General features: G+C 39.1%; 1 long non-coding RNA gene across 1 annotated transcript in view; it reads right to left on the minus strand.

The window, feature by feature from the left end:
* LOC139591258 (uncharacterized) overlaps nt 1–16,044 on the minus strand; it is a 266,401-nt gene that overhangs the window by 211,067 nt on the left and 39,290 nt on the right. The gene's annotated exons all lie outside the window — the stretch shown is intronic.

Below are 16,044 nucleotides of genomic sequence, written 5' to 3' on the forward strand. Positions count from 1 at the left end.
TTATCACTTCAGGAGGCAGAGGCATTATTAAGGTCACTGAAGTGTAAGGATGGGAAGCTGGAGGCCTGAAACTGTGCCTCTGAGTATTTAAGAACATAGGCTTTTAAGGGAGTACTAGCAGGTAGCAGCTGGTTTGAAATACATATATAAAAAGGCAGAAATAAGAAGTAACTTTTTGAAGAGAGACATAAGATGAACCCAAAACAAGAAAGCCCTTTCCACCTTGGAGTAATATGTGAAGATGCATTTCAAGTGTCCCCAAGTCAGTTCACTCTATTACATGGTAATTTGTAAGGAAATCTGTAAATAACTGTCTTGGCTTTGGCTCTTGACAGAGCCTCTGGCACTGCCCAGCTGAAATTGTCTCCTTACTTTCTTCTTTATTGCTGTCTTTGGCAAGTTTTTTCCATACTTGTCCTATGACGCTTGCATTTTTCACTCTCCCAGTATTAACAGGAACACACAAAACACTCTAAAAAAACCTTCAAATCCTGTTGAAAAGCCTTCATTAAAATTCTATTAATATCTGTTTGTCTCACACCATGAATAAATTGTTGACACTTCCATGCTCTTCTAAATAAAGCCAAAAATAAAGCACTGTCTTTCTGAAAAACACTTGACATGTAAGAACAGCCAAGTTCTTGATGGAGCACACTATATTTTCACTGAGGGCTCCACTGTTGAATATTCTGGCAGCTTAAGATGTTCATCTAAACAGTAAATGCCGCGATAATGGATGCAACATTTCACAATTTAGTTGGGGATCTGCCTACACGAGACACAGTTGCTGAGAAATGGACAGATGGAAAAAAACAAAATATTTCTTCAGGCCCCTGACTTTCATTAGCTTTTCACTCCATTACCCTTAGAGTGAGATCATGAAGTTCCAGATAGGTTGAAAAAGAATCCAAATTTTGTAAGTATCCAAGTATTTACAAGTTTTCTCTCTTCTCCCCTGTCCCTTCCTAGGTAGCACAACTTCTGTCCCAGTGTTAGGGTAGAATATAGATGGAATCTAAGTGGCATTTTCTAGCAGCACTGCCACATGCCTTTAACATTTTGCAGAACAACAGGAAACCCCTCTCAAATCAAGTAGCCAACAGTTTCTTTGAAAAGGCTAATCTAAGCAGGAGAAACTGAATACTAGCCAACTGAGTCAGAGATCAGGAGTCCTCTGTTTCACATCAGATGTAATGTTCTTCACAGAAGTATGTCACATAAGGGTCTTACTGCAGCTTTAGCCATTTGAGAAACAACACATCTTTCCAATGCTGAAGTTTGCACAAAAAAATGTCATTATTACAGAGAAGTGGGGCTTTGCTAGGCAAAATCAGTACTATTTGGCCTTAGTTAAGCAACAGGGCTTCCCCTTATCTTTTCCAAACTTTTTTTACACTTCCATTTCTTCCTTTATCCTGTTACACACTTAGGAGAAGTTCTCTTCCATATTTTTGCCTTACCATTCTTTTCTCCCCTCTCTTCTGCTCCACAGAACCTGCTAGTTTAGCATTAGTGGCAGTATCAGCCTAGCCTGTGATAGAGCTGTGATGGTCCAAGACTGCTCCAAGAGGCCTTCATGTGGGTTTTTTTTCAGCAGACATGACTAGATCTCAAGTCTGATTATTTTTATTGCTCGGAGGCTTAGAGTATGGAGAGTTCCTGTGCTAACCCTCCTTCACTTGCAAGCAACTGGAGCAGAGGTCTGTCAGATTTGAGGTTAGCAGTGGAAACTGCAGAGCTAAAGCCAAGAAACTTTTTACTACAGATCAACATGAACCCTTCAAAGATACTTACTTCTGACCTTTAGACTAACCTGAAGAATATGCTCAGTGAAGTTCTTTCATAACACTGAGCTTTACAATTTAGATCACTAGTAGGACTTGGGTGCCATGTCAGGGAAAATGTCACTTTCCCCATTCAACTGTTTGCCCATTTACATTGACCTGAAACAACTTCAAATACAGGATTTCCAGGAGTTTGTGAATAAATCTCCTTAGTACTTTTAAAGTTGGTCAAATTTCCCATGGTAAAAGCAGGCACTGCACCTAACTCCTCCGATCTGGCAGGGTTCACTGTAAATATTTCCAGTCTATCCACACACAGTAATTTAGCCTTGGAGATATTTTTCCTCATCAATTAGTATACTGCTTCTTTTCAGTGTTTCCAGATATGAATTGAAGAAGCATTGTGTTCCCAGGGTATTTCTCAGGAAGGTTTCCTTGCAGAGCAAAAGCGAGGGTGGAATCATGCCTTAAATCCTCCAACACATTGCAGCCAGAACAAAGTGAAAGCAAATCAAAACACAACAAAAATGGGAAACAAAATATACACCTGACACTTTTAGCATTACAGGGGCCAGAAAAAGCACTGGGCTGGGATTTTTCTGAACCTCACAATGGTGTGGCAAGCTGCAAAATCAGGGGAGGGTGTTTTATCAGGAATGTAGTCAGCATGGCTCTGTTCCCCAGTGAAGCAGCCAAAACACTTGCCCACACAAGAGGAAAGTACTTCAAGTCTGCTTTGAGCTGTATTCAAGTGCCTTGTAGCACAGGACAGACACCTCACAAATTGGCCCTGCCTGAAAGCTGCAGAAAAAGCAGGCACAAAATAACAGAAAAACATAAAAGGTTGAGCAGAGAGAGATAAAAGCATTCTAGGTACATGCTTGAACAACGGAGCAAACCAAACTATTTTCCCTGTTTCATTATACCTGAACACAAGGAGAGGGATCCTGTGAATCACTCCAAGCACCTCCTCCGGTGGTGCCTGAGGGGCCACAGCACCAGACAGAACTGAGCCAAAAAGACAGCCATTAAAAGAAACCTAAATCATTAAATCTTCATGCTCACGTAGTGATTTAACCCCAGAGCCTTGTAAGACAAGCATTTCAGCACATTATTCTCACTTATCTCCACCAGGCCCACCACATTCCCTCTCGTTATTTTTGTAAAAACAACCAGAATTTTGTATTCTCCAGTTCATTCATTCTTAATGTTTGTGATTCCTCTTATAAAGCTTGGAAATAGCACTTCTTCCTCAAAAGATTTTGTCCTTTTCCACTTGGCCAATAATATTTCTGCTGTCACAAGTTGGGAGCCAAGACAGCTTTGGTTTGTTTACTTCCTTGTTTATGCACTGGCATCCCTCATCAGCCTTTCCTGTAGATATCAAATGAAATGAGAACCATTAGCATCAGTGGGGTGGGACACTGAAAAGGTGTGTATGGCCTCATCTCAGGAAAATATGAGAATTTTCTCATTTACCCTAATGTCTTCCTTACATTAGAAGATAAAGGAGATGGATTCATCTTGGCTTACATCAGTGCACACACATGCAACTTAGTTTTCCTTAGTAGACACAAAAAGGAAAAGGCTCTCACCTCTTATCATACTTTATACCATGCCCCATTTTCTCCTATGAGAATAGCCACGATATTGAAATGTGGTCTCTTTCCATTCACAGCAGCAAAGTCTGACTGCTCAGATGTAAATGGTTATTTCATACTCTCAGAATTATGTGAGCTGAAGTCCAGGAAAAGCACCCTGATCACATAGAAAACATAGAACACTAGAAGAAAAACAAGGGTTCCCTGGCAAAGAAAGTTAGTATTTTCAGTTTGTGTCTTCTGAAACAGCAAGGTGACAAAGAGATGGCACCTTGTAAGCTTTCTATTTCCACTATTTTCAACACTGGGAGCTCAGCTGATGAAAGAACAGAAGTGGCTGAATTTGTATCACTACATTCTTGGACATTCACTGTCCTCTGTTACACAGCTGTTTACGAAAAGGTTCAAAAATAACAATTTCTTTTTAAAAAGGAAGAAATTTGTACTTGTCTCTGCTGGTGCAAAAGGCAGCAAGGACCCAGGCATTGGAGTCAAAATCCCTGCAGTTCTCCAGAAATTGATCTGGAGTAGCACCTAGGATGGATCTGCCCTGACTTTCAGCTGGCCTTGACACCTTGGACACACTCTTGGCAGTTTTCTGCTGCAAACTCAGCCAAGGAGGGGGTAGCGGAGGTGCACGGATTTCTTATTGCCTTTTTTGTGGTGTTATTCCCATACCAGTTTAGTCAATTTTCCTGTTTATTCACCTTGATTATATTCTGCTCAGTACAGAAGAAATCACTCTGGGTTCAGATATCTCATGTAAATGCATAGCTTACATTTTTATTTTCAGCGTGGACAGCTTACATCTCTGTAAAATGCCAATGACTGCCACACGCTGGAGGATGCTGGCTTTTTGCAGTAACTTTCTTCAGAAAAATAGATATTCATTTCCAGTTTAGTGAACTGAAAGGATCAGGCCGTGTGGATGCAATACAAGGAGAGAGAAGGGGGTTGGTGACCTCATTTCGTTACTTTCAGTGGAACTGCATCTACGCTGCTCCGTAAAACTGCGCAAATGTAAACGAGGTGTGAAATGCTTTCACATCTCATTTAGGTAACAGATGAGGCATGAAATGTGTTTCAGGGGCACGTGTACCAAAGCAGTATGCTAAGGCTAGTGGCAATGAAGGATTCCTCTTATCAAACACAAGAACCCTTTCTCAGAGCACTGGATTATCTCTGAAAGAATGTGTGAAGAGGAGAGACATCATCAAGAAATGGCCTGTTGTCTGCTTTTATTAGCTCTCAAAATATTTTGGATAGTAATCGAAATTCCTAGAGTCCTCTGTTGTAGCAAAGTTTGATTCCTTTTTCCTTTCCCACAAAATAAGTTATCTCCAGATGGTACCAAACAATGAAAATAAATAAATGAGTAAACATAAAGTCTCTGCTCCTAGAAATGAGCTTCTGAGCCAGAATGCAGATTCACTTCCCTTGAAGAACATGAATCTAAAGTAAAAAATAGTCTTCAGTTGTTTTTCAAAAAAATACAGGTTGCAAGGATGTTCGTGCCAATCACACAGCACAGGGCTTTTTGAATTTCTACAACAAGTACAGAAAAGGCAGAGGAAAGTTAACGCGGGTTTAAAGTAAATGAACACAGCTACAAAAAAACTTCGGAAAATGTGAAGAAAAAAAATGCCAAAGTCATCATAAAATAAAGAAGCTAAAAGTAAAAATGCATTCTAAATTAGAGAAACTCTGTGATGAACTATGCAACCCATGGAGAGATATTCACCTCCTTGATATCAGGTGAGCATAGAAGGATATTTGCTGGCAGACAGTCAGAGGAAAAAGTAAAATGTATTTTGATGCCAGTGGCACAGTTGAAAAGTTCAGCAAAGGACACAGTCATGAGGAGAACTTCACATGCTAAGGGCAGCAGAAATGTAGATATCCAAGAGCAGAGCAAAGCAAAGCAAAGCAAAGGAAAACTTTCTTCGCATCACAATGATAGAGTTCAAAAATGTTCAGGTTTTTGTAGAAACTCACCAAAAGTTAGTTCAGATGTCTTCAGCATTTATACCTTTTATCATAGAAAAAGTTTGAATATACCTGTTCAGAATTTGAAGTACTTCTTTTTGAATTTTCTATCACTGTGAAACTACTAAAAAAAACCAAAACAAATCTATTTGTGCTCAATTAAGCACAACTCCCCGACTGACATTACAATTTTTATAAACATTAGAAATTAATTTAAAATTAATTATGTTTTGTTCATCAGTCAAAATTATTCTTAAAACTGCTCATGGACAGTGCTCCAAGCTCTGTCTTACAGTTTCTTGCAGTGTCTTTTTTAATTCAGGTAGAGCACATCAGGTACACATATTGACTGCTGATGAATAACGGTTTTACAATACTGAAATAATAATTTGAAGAACCCAATACTTCAGGCATTACTTAGGTGAAACTCTTACTAATTTGAGACTGAAAGGGAAATCTACTTGAACAAAACCTGCACGATCAGGCCAAAAACTGCTAGTAAATGAAAAGGAAAAGACTTAATGGAGAAACAATAAAGGACTCAGAGTTCTGGACAGTGCAGAAATGACCTGGCGGAACATTGCTAATGATTCAGATATGTAACTGCAAACATTTTGTTCTTGTGCATCTCCCTCAAATTTAGGAAGCATTTGGGTGCTGTTGTTTATCATAAACATTTTCCCCTCGCTCTGTTCAATCTAATTGGTATCTGCCAGGTCTCCTGGATTATCACTGTCATTCCCTCAATTAAATTATTATAAATCTCTTGCCTAGCTCTCATTTTCAAGGCTAGAGACTGCCTGCATATTAAGTTAGCACTGCTCCTACCCCCCTTCTCAACCCTTCTTCAGCACCTGTCCCTCCAACCTTACCTGTTCCTTAGGTTCCCCACCTCCCCTCATTGCTCTCTCTGAATGCTCTTTCTCCATCTTTACCTGAGGAAGGCCTGTTTTGCACTCAGCCGTGCTCCACAGAGTGCACATGCAGCCAAGACCTGCCAACAGACATCCACAGACTGGCCCCCCATGCTCCTGATTCATACCCAGCCACCAAGATCCCTTCAAAGTAGGTCTGCTGCCGATTAATCTCACCTTCAGAGGTGACTGTCATGACATGACATGTCAGCAGTCCTCTGGCATTCATCCTCTTTTCATCTCTGCCTAGAAATGGATCCACAGGAACATAGTCCTTATCTGTCCTTTGTAGTAATTTTTCCTCTAGATCCATTTAGCGCTTTGCTCACCTTTGCAGAGGAGCACCCCAAGGACAGTAGAGACCCTGGGCTTTACACTGTACCTTCAAACCACACAGTAGAAATGTCAGTCTGTGTGTCTCTGCCTCTCCTTTTCCTGTACATGAGTTCATATGTGTTGGTAAATGGCAGCCATCTGCAGATCCTCTCAGAAAGATCACGGCCTCAAAGATAAAAGGTACAGTGAATAAGCCTTTTGTAGATAACCATTGTCTCAATGCATCATTTAACTGAGTCTCAGCAATTACTTATTTGCTAACAGGCTGGAAAGACCAGAGAGTCCTTTAAGTCCTACTGTGGAGCACTCAAGGCACTTCAAAATATCATCTCGTCAATTTTTATCTTCTTTTTTTGCTTTGGTCAGGGTTGGAATTAAGCGCACAGAGATGGTATTTTGTGTTTGGACTCAGATGTTTATTAATTCTTATTTATATTACAGTCTTACAAGTCATGAGTTCTATAGCTATACAAAAGGGCTCCATATCTATCTCTATAAGGTCTTTTAAGGAAAAACAATCTAATTAAGAGATGACACTTGAATAATTTTTATTTTAAACTTAATAACTAATCACCTGTGTCCCTCAATGCAGACTTTTCTGTCTAATTACACAATACCACCTAAACCTCTGAAGAAGAAGGTGAAGTAGAAGGACTGCTCTAAAACTTTTATCTTGTTTTATATATGTTACTATATTCTAAAACCTTAAACTCTAAGTTTTCTACCATGAGATATTACACACTTTTGTTCAAACTACATATCTATAATCATAGTGCTATCAATCAATTTTGGAAGCCTTCTCTACAACTTCAGGTCAAATGTAGTGTTCTCTTGAGGGTCTGTGCCTTTTAACTCAGAAAGTTTAAAATTCTTAACATCTAGGGTTCTAACAATCTCTCTTAACGATTTTTTTCTTTTCCTACCAGCATTGCTTTTTTTGTTTCATCTTCTGCAAGGTCATCACCTGACAAGTGCCAGTTGGGCAGCCTGTTGGCAGAAGCAAGTACACCAAAATCACAGGATCTATCTGAAGGGTTATTCCTCTCCATAACTCCTGATATAATTCTCTCTTACTAGGACTGCAGACCTGGTCAATTAGCCAGTATGGTTTCAGAGATCAGCCAGAGATCAAGATTTTATCATGGTCCTTTCTCTCTTGCTTCAGTGATCAAACAGATCCTGCTGCAATTCTCTCAGCACAGCACGTGCAGACTCTGAGTAGTCGTGTTTTAATCTGACAGAGGGATGTTAGGATGACATTTCACTGTCAGTGGAATTTGGGGCTGAATGGCTTTTAATCAGATATTCAAAGCCATTCAATGTTTTACATATTTTATTTAATGGCCTAGAAAATATGTTTTTTAGCACATAAGACTGCAGAATTAATGCCTTAGGACTACATTGTTGTAACAACTTCATGCAGCGGCAAAATACACCACCTTTCCTGAGCATTTAATGAACAAATACCACTGCAAAAGTACCACTTATCCTCTATTAGAGTAAGAGCAAAGATACTGCTGTTATTTGTATTTAAAGAAATGTACAGCATAGACAGTCATCCTATCAAATAAATCTATTGGTGCAGCAGAGTGCAAGTTTTTCAATGAATTGTTACTTACCTGCAGCTTTTTGATCTTTTAAGGTGTGTTTGCATGAGGTGCTCATTCAAGGAGTCAGTGAGCTTCAATGGCATTCAGCACACCTCAGGAATGTGATCTCACAGGTGTCCTTGTTCTGTGTTTCAGTGAAACAGAGACCACTTTATACATAACAAAGACCATGACTGAAAAGCAGGAAGTATGATAGTTCTGCACACATCTTTTCAGAAAACCCAATTCGTCTTGTTAAATACTACACCGAATGCTGATCAGGAATCCTGCCATTAAATTTACAATTAAAAATAAAACTAAATAACAGTCAAAAAAAAAAGGCAGATTCTTTTGTCTCCAAAGCTTTTAATTCATGATCAAACATAAACCTTAAATGAGAAATACTCTTGCTAATCTCATTTTACAGTTTTCAGATTTCTCTTCCTACTGTGCATATCTTTTCTTTTTCTTTCCCTACTTTTCTCCCCTGAACCTCTGAGGTACTGTTTCACCTTTAAAACTAATAAAACTCTTTAATCATCAGGTGTTAATTCAAATATTTCTTTTTCACTAGTGAAGAGAATTAACATTTTCTTCACTTTCCTGTAAGGGATTTGCAATCTTCCTCTAATCAAGATAAATAGAAGAGAAATCACAAACTACCCGAGGCCAAGAGTTTTGTACTTGGGTGCTTAATGACAAGCACATAAATCCATATAGAAGTAACCAAATAAACAACCCAATTTAAAAAAAAATACAGAACTTCCAGCAATCCCCATTGATTTCCCTAGTCACTTTGTTTTCTTCATTGCTAGTGAAAAATTGAGTACTTATACACAATGCCTAACTGTGGGTTTTCATATTTGAAACTATTTACTTCAGAAAAACTATTCTCAGAAACTTCTGCCCCAATATAAGAAATTAAAGATGTCAAAATTTTGATGATAACTGTAAATTAAGGGATTAAGAAGATAACTTCTTATATCTCATATAAAGTCAAACCTATTGATTCTTGGTGCCACTGAGTTATGCATATTGACCTGAGGGATTTTAGGTAAATAGCAAATAAAACTGTTCCTAATGACTGGTAACTCAAGGCATTCAGGTCTGCAAAGCCTAAGGCAGCTACTGCATGAGTTCACACTTGCTTTTGAAGCAGATAGCAAGAAAATTGTTACTAGACTGAAATTCATAACTTTGTCACAGATTAGGGAGTTCTCAGACTGCCATTTCTCATTGGACCTCACCTATAATCACTATACAACTGATCCCACACAAGGGGAATTTCTAAATTCAGGCTCCTCAAAGTTTTGTAGGCAGCTGGTTTGCATCATTACAAAATCTGAGAATGGGACAGGGTATGGTAAGGAATGGCAAGACCTAAAAAGTGTTCAAGTGTGATGGTTTGCCTCCACCCATATCCCTGCTCCAGACCTCCTTCAACCACTGGTACCATAGCAAAACTTCTTTGACTACCATAATGTAGGAACATACCCCATTAGAAAAGCACCAAGAAGAATTCATACCTCCAGAGCTTAGAACAGAATCTACACCTCAAAAAAAAAAAAAAAAAAAAAAAGAAAAAAAGAAAATAAAAACATACTGAAGAATGACACATTGTCAAGTGGTTTGGCTACAGCTAGACTGTCAGGACATTTATTTTCCTTCAGGCATTTCCCAGGTGGCTACAGAATCTTCCAGCTGAAACCTCTGTGCTTCTGTGGCAATATTGACACGTGGAAGAAGCACCTGTATCCAACCTATCTTTGTGGGACTGCAAATACAGGATGTTTACTCAGGACTGTTATTAGCAATGGAGTCTCTGAGCCCCAGTTGTTAGTAAACATTCATTATCAAAATCTTCTATGAAAATCACAAGAAGGCAGCAAATATGACGAGGCAGTCTTTTCAGTTTTTCTTATGCAACTGCCTCTCGGGACTAATTAGGGCTGCTTTTGTAATTCACAAGCTATAAATTCCTTCAGATGCTTTTGGAAACACTGTGTGATCTCCTCGGTGGGATTCTGCTTTGTGCTGATATGGCAAGTCAGATAAACTTCTCAAATCATCTAACAATCTGTCCGATTAACATGGAGAGGAAAGCCAAGCATGGCAACAGAAAAATGGCAGCTGGGTTGTTAATTTGATGTTTCCCTTCCTCACTCATTTAAGGTTAATTGTCCATCCTGCAGAAGTCTACACTCCACTCTTCTGCTAGACTTTTTTTTAATTAGCTGAATAACGCTATCTTATTTAATGACTGACCAGAGCTAAGCGCTGGAACAGACTATGCCTACATTGCAAAAAGAGCAACTCAAAGCCATGAGATGGGAATTTTTAAGGCTGGTTAATGTAGGATACCAAAATGCAGATATTGTCTCCTTTTGTAGGATGCAGAGGATGAACAGCCACAAATTTTAAGTCACACTAGCAATTACTCCTTCCTTGCAGGTAGGTAGGACCCACCATCAGACACATTGAGTATGGACCACACGACAACACAGGCATCTCCCAGACACAGATTCAGCAGGAGCCAGTGCCCTTACAAGTGCCCCAATGGGGGACAAGAAGCCCACAGTAGGAGTGCAATGTGCATTTGGGGTGTAAGTCCAGATAATCAAAAGGACATTTCACTCTGTCTTCCACCTTCAGATTTGAGACAAAGTCAGCAGACCACCAACAGAAATGGGATTTTTTTTTTTGCTGAGGCTGACACTTGGGGAAAATAAGAGAAAGCTGATTGTGAGAAAAGCAAGACTAGGCATTGTCAGCAGAAAAGGAGTGGCAGAGCTGTCCATGGCCACCCATGCAGATGGCAAAAATCCAGGTGCATAAGGAAGGACTGGGCTCTGAAAGAAAATTAACAGATCTAGGGTTAGCTGAGTGTAATGGAAAAGACTAAGGGACATGATATGAAAATAATACCTTAGCAAGATGCAAATGGTATTTTAGCAAGAGTTTGCATGGAGATATCTAAAAGAGGAAATATTTGAAGGATGAAACAATACCTTTTATCAAGACAAGACTGGTACAGGTAGAAAAAAACAGATCTCATATGCTTCTCCTATTTTTTTTTTCAGTTATACCATTTGACCTAATAAAAGATATAATTTCTTCCAAACCATCTCCTTCTTACATCATGAGAGAATCACAAGTGCAATAACTTTTTACTATCATGCTGATTTTAAAATATAATATTTAGTCTTTCCTGTAAACATATTTGGAATATGTGAAGAGTTGATAGATATTATAGTTGTGGTTTTATTTCAACAATCTCCTTACTAAATATTATTGAAAACAGAACTAATCAGACTGGGATTTCTTTTCTTCTTTTTTTTTCTCCTAAAGTCAGCTCCTTTGGTTGTAAAGTTTCTCTATTTTGCTTAAAAAATAAAATATTGAGTAGGAAGAAGCAATATAAATGGATAATGAAAGCAAATTATTATCAACATGTTTCCTCCTTTACTGCTATAATAAAAACAAATTGTGTTATGCTAACAAAGCCAAATTGTCAAATACAGAACTACAATTTGGTTTAATATACCATTGCACACTGCATATTCAAAATGTCCCAAAGTGTCTTATAATAGTAAAAAAAGAGCCTTATTACCATATGTGTCTGATTTTGTTACCAACCAAGCACTAAATTGAACAATTAAGCATCTAATATATTTATCAAAGCTTTCTGGGGTTTCTTCTCCCACAGCTGTATATAGGGCTGTAATCCTGAATTTTTTATTTTGTTTTGGGTTAGACCATAATTTTGAGTTTTAAAGTGCAAGAACTGAACCAAAACTGCACCAGCAAGTCCAAGTTTAGCCTCTGGGGCTACATCCCTGTGAGTGCATTATGTAAAGTCTTTGAAGGTTCACAGGCACTGGGCAGTAATTGTCTTTTGCCCACACACAAGCTCTGCAAGGGTCCCCAAGCCCACTTTGTCATACATGCCATACCCTCTAGGGAGGTTGCATCCTGCCTCCTCATTCTGGAGTCTGTGAGACCCTAGAGTTTACAAACTCCTGAGTCTGTGAGGCTTCCATAGAAAAGATTAGGCACTGGATAAGTTTGTTTACAGGAGCTATAGCCTCTGTATCTTTGAAACAGATATTTAAGGACAGATTTTCAGAAGAGATCTGCTGTCATGTAAAGACCAAAATATTCAGCCAGATTTTCAGAATTGTACCATGAAGATGTCAATCAATTCTAAAAATCCCTGTATTTTCCATTTCATTTCTATAAGTAGGAAAGAATTTCTTACAAATCTGATGCTCCAGTATAAAGAATTCATCTCAGACTAGCTGTAATGTGTACAGTATCTAACCAAGTTTCATCTGAGTTATTTAAGCCCTATCTCACTCCATTCAATATGAGAGTTCAGAAATCTCCCATATAAAGTTTCTCAAGATTGTCTCACTTCTAACTTTTTCAGCTGCCTGATCTCAGTCTCTACCAAAGTATTCTCCAAGCTCAAATTTGTGCACAAAGTGGATGTTTTTTCAATGCAGCCATCAAGCTAAATTCCTGGTCAAAGAGAGAAAGAAATTAATAGTTTGAGTCGCACCAAATTTTTAGAAGTTTGTAGCATACTTATCTCTAACGCACCTAATGAACATAACTCCTAACTCCACTGAAATTCAAATTCACTCCTTTAAAATAAATCCCACTCTGTACCCACAGCTAATCCTACACTACAAACTCCTCTGCTGCTTACTTTTTCAGGTCTATTCATCATTGCAAGATGAATCTTCCAACTGCCTGTTGTAACACACCCTGTTCAGTACTTTTGTGGACCACTGGCATATTCCTGACAAAAGTGCAAGAAGCTAACACCAGTGTCTTTCTTCCTCCACATGGCCGCCTCTAGTACTCAGTTATTTCCAGCTGCTGGTACCATCCATCAGTAATGTCTTTTCCTGGAAACATTTTATCTTCATTTCAACATATTGAGGTCTTGGCAATACACACAATAGATGTTGATCACGTTCAGCTGGGGATCTTTTAATGTACTGGGTTATCTTGGCAAGATACCCAGCTGCTTTTCTTGCCAGCATCTTGGACATGCTACTAGCCCCTAAATGGCCTCCTTCCAGAGCAGTGGGATCTACTCACCTTTCTCTGACCTAGGCTTGCTGCTTGTCAGCACTGCCAGGATTATACTGAGGCTGGGCCACAGGGAAGGTGAAGTCCATCTGGTCACTGATGTAATAATGCTCTCTGTAATTTCTGTTGGCTCCTCCTTCATCCAGCAGCTCCACTAAGACCCTTTGGGCCTGCTAGAGGTGCAAGTTCTCTAAACATCTTGAAGCCATCTTGCACGGATGTCTCTGTGATATCGCAAGGAGTGATATCGCAAGGAGTGCAGGCCAGGGGGTCAGGACAGGACACCTGTATCTCAGGAGGAATGATAGTGTTATTCCCTGACTACTCACCAGCACAGTCTTCTTGTGCCAAATACAATGATACCTTCTAGGGGGGACTTCTGTGACCAGTTTACCAGCTCAGCATTAGTCACCTGCTGTCACAAAGACAGATTCTGAAGTCAACTTTAGTCAAGAAAACTCCATGCAACAGCTCAGCCTGTATGAAGAAAATAGCCCAGTCTGGAGCTTCCTCTCCACCTACACCATAAAACTCACTCAGTTTTCACCTGAGCACAATTTGTCATCCAAGAGCTCTTATACACAGGAAGTTTCAGCTTGAGCACAGCTTTAGGCCCACACTCACATCATCATCAATCCTTTCTACACTCTCCTGCTTTTTTCTTCCTGGAGTAGTAGTACCCACAGTTCATAGAGTTTTCCTATTTCTCATTGTATGGACTCTTAAGGAGTGGCCTTACTCACTCCATCACTTTCCCCAGCACTCACACTCAAGAGCAAGACTTCTGAATTCTCAGATTCTCTGTCTCCTACCATTAAATTTCTATCTTAGAACTTTTACTTGTTTTCCACTACTTGCTTGTCTCATTTGATCCTTTATTAATTTTTTTTCTGTACTTTTGATCTCCTCCTGTTATTTGCCTGCTTTTCTCCAAGGCTTAACAAGATTTTATGGAATCTCACCTGTAAACAGATGTCAGGGGTCATACAAATGATTTCCCTTGGCTCTAATTAGTCAGTCAATTATGTTTCCAAAGTAATGTAAGGAGGGCAGAGATTTCAGCTTGATAACACACACATCTATTCACTCCAGGAACGTGCCATTAGGCAGGCAAGTCTGGTCCGTCAGGGACAGCACTCTAAATCATTAACAAAGTGTCAAATAATTCCTCTCATAAACCTATCAAATTCCTTTTTTAACATCTTAAAGAAGGGGCTTTCCACATTGCCCTGATAATTGAAAACTTTTTTCTAATTTCCAAATTTTTCTCGTTAACAGATAGCATAAATCTTTTGTTCATTTTTCATCATCATTCTTTGTTTTAATGTGTTTTTTATCCTTCCATAGTGTTTACTCTCTTGATAAGTGTGTATGGCTGGCACCCATCCCTGCTTATCCTTAATACTGCTAATCTAAAGAAAGCATATCCCATTAATCTCTGTTTGTAAGATAAGGATCTCCATTTTCTTAGTTACTCTGGTAACCTTCCTTCCTATCTTTTCCAATTTGAATTATCTTTCTGGAGTAGGGGTGATCTGAAGAGGACAGACTTCCACATCCATTGCAGAGAAGCAAGCCCTTTCCCTTCTATATCTCCCAACAAAACTGAGAATCACAATGCCTTTCTCAAAGTAGCATCCTTGGTCTCTGACTGCCATTCTATAGGGAGCATCATATGTGGATCCTGCATCTTATCAAGGACTTCTACTACTTCTTCATTTTCACTATGAAGCTTATTACAGTCCTGTTGGCATCAGTAATTTGAATGAATATGTTGTATTAGCTCTTCTCTTTCTCCTTTTCTGCATTATTACAGGCAAGAATCTCAACTGGATTTCCATATTTTACCTTCAGTAAACATGAAAAAAGTACTTCTGATTTCCTCCCTTTTTAATCCCACCTCCTTTGTCCACTCAGTATGAGGACTTGTCCTTCTTTCTCTTCTGTGCAGTAGTCAGGAAATGCAATGTCTTCACACACCTAAAATCTTAAATGCTGCCAGATGTGCTGTTTCTGTTTTGCAGAGCACACTAGTAAGTGTGCATTCACTTGACCAACCACTGGCAGCAGGCTTCTTTTGCAGACCTCTAGCAGTGCCCCAGAGCAAAAAAATCACATCTTAGCTATCCTTTTCCAAGGATTTTCCACTCTTCATTCTTTCACCTGTCATCTCATCCTCCAAATCCTTTGCTCACATCTATAAAGGAAAGTCACAGTCCAGCTTTACAAAGGTACACACAGCAACATGGAATAACTCATCCAAAAGGTTGTGATGCACATATAAAGGTATTTTTGCTTTTCAGGTCTCAATCTGCACTTTAGGAGACACAGAAAAGTTCCTGTACCACAATGGTTGTTTGCAGCAGGTTCTCTCTCTCTGCCCTGGAGGACAGACTTTTTCCCCAGTATTTTCACTCCTGCTACCTTCAACCACTTCCAAACCAACCATTATGTCATACATCAAAACCTTTTCGTCTGAAGTTCTGACAGATTTCTGGAGAAAGGCTGGGGGCTTATTCATTTAATAGACACCAGGGAAGACCAATTCCAGGTTTAAAAATCTCTGAGTAGCTTAAATGAAGTTATTTTTTCCCTGCTTAATCCTAAAAGCCAAAATAGCGCTATTTTCTTAATAGCTTACCCCAGCTTGTTTTCTTTCACAAGTAGCAGCACTTTAAGTAGAGAGCCCACACTGTAATAATTTACTTGGGGAGAACAGATGGAATTGGAGAGG

This window comes from Agelaius tricolor, unplaced genomic scaffold, assembly GCF_023055355.1.
Source record: "Agelaius tricolor isolate 1412-34295 unplaced genomic scaffold, bAgeTri1.0.p SCAF_6, whole genome shotgun sequence".
Taxonomy (NCBI): domain Eukaryota; kingdom Metazoa; phylum Chordata; class Aves; order Passeriformes; family Icteridae; genus Agelaius; species Agelaius tricolor.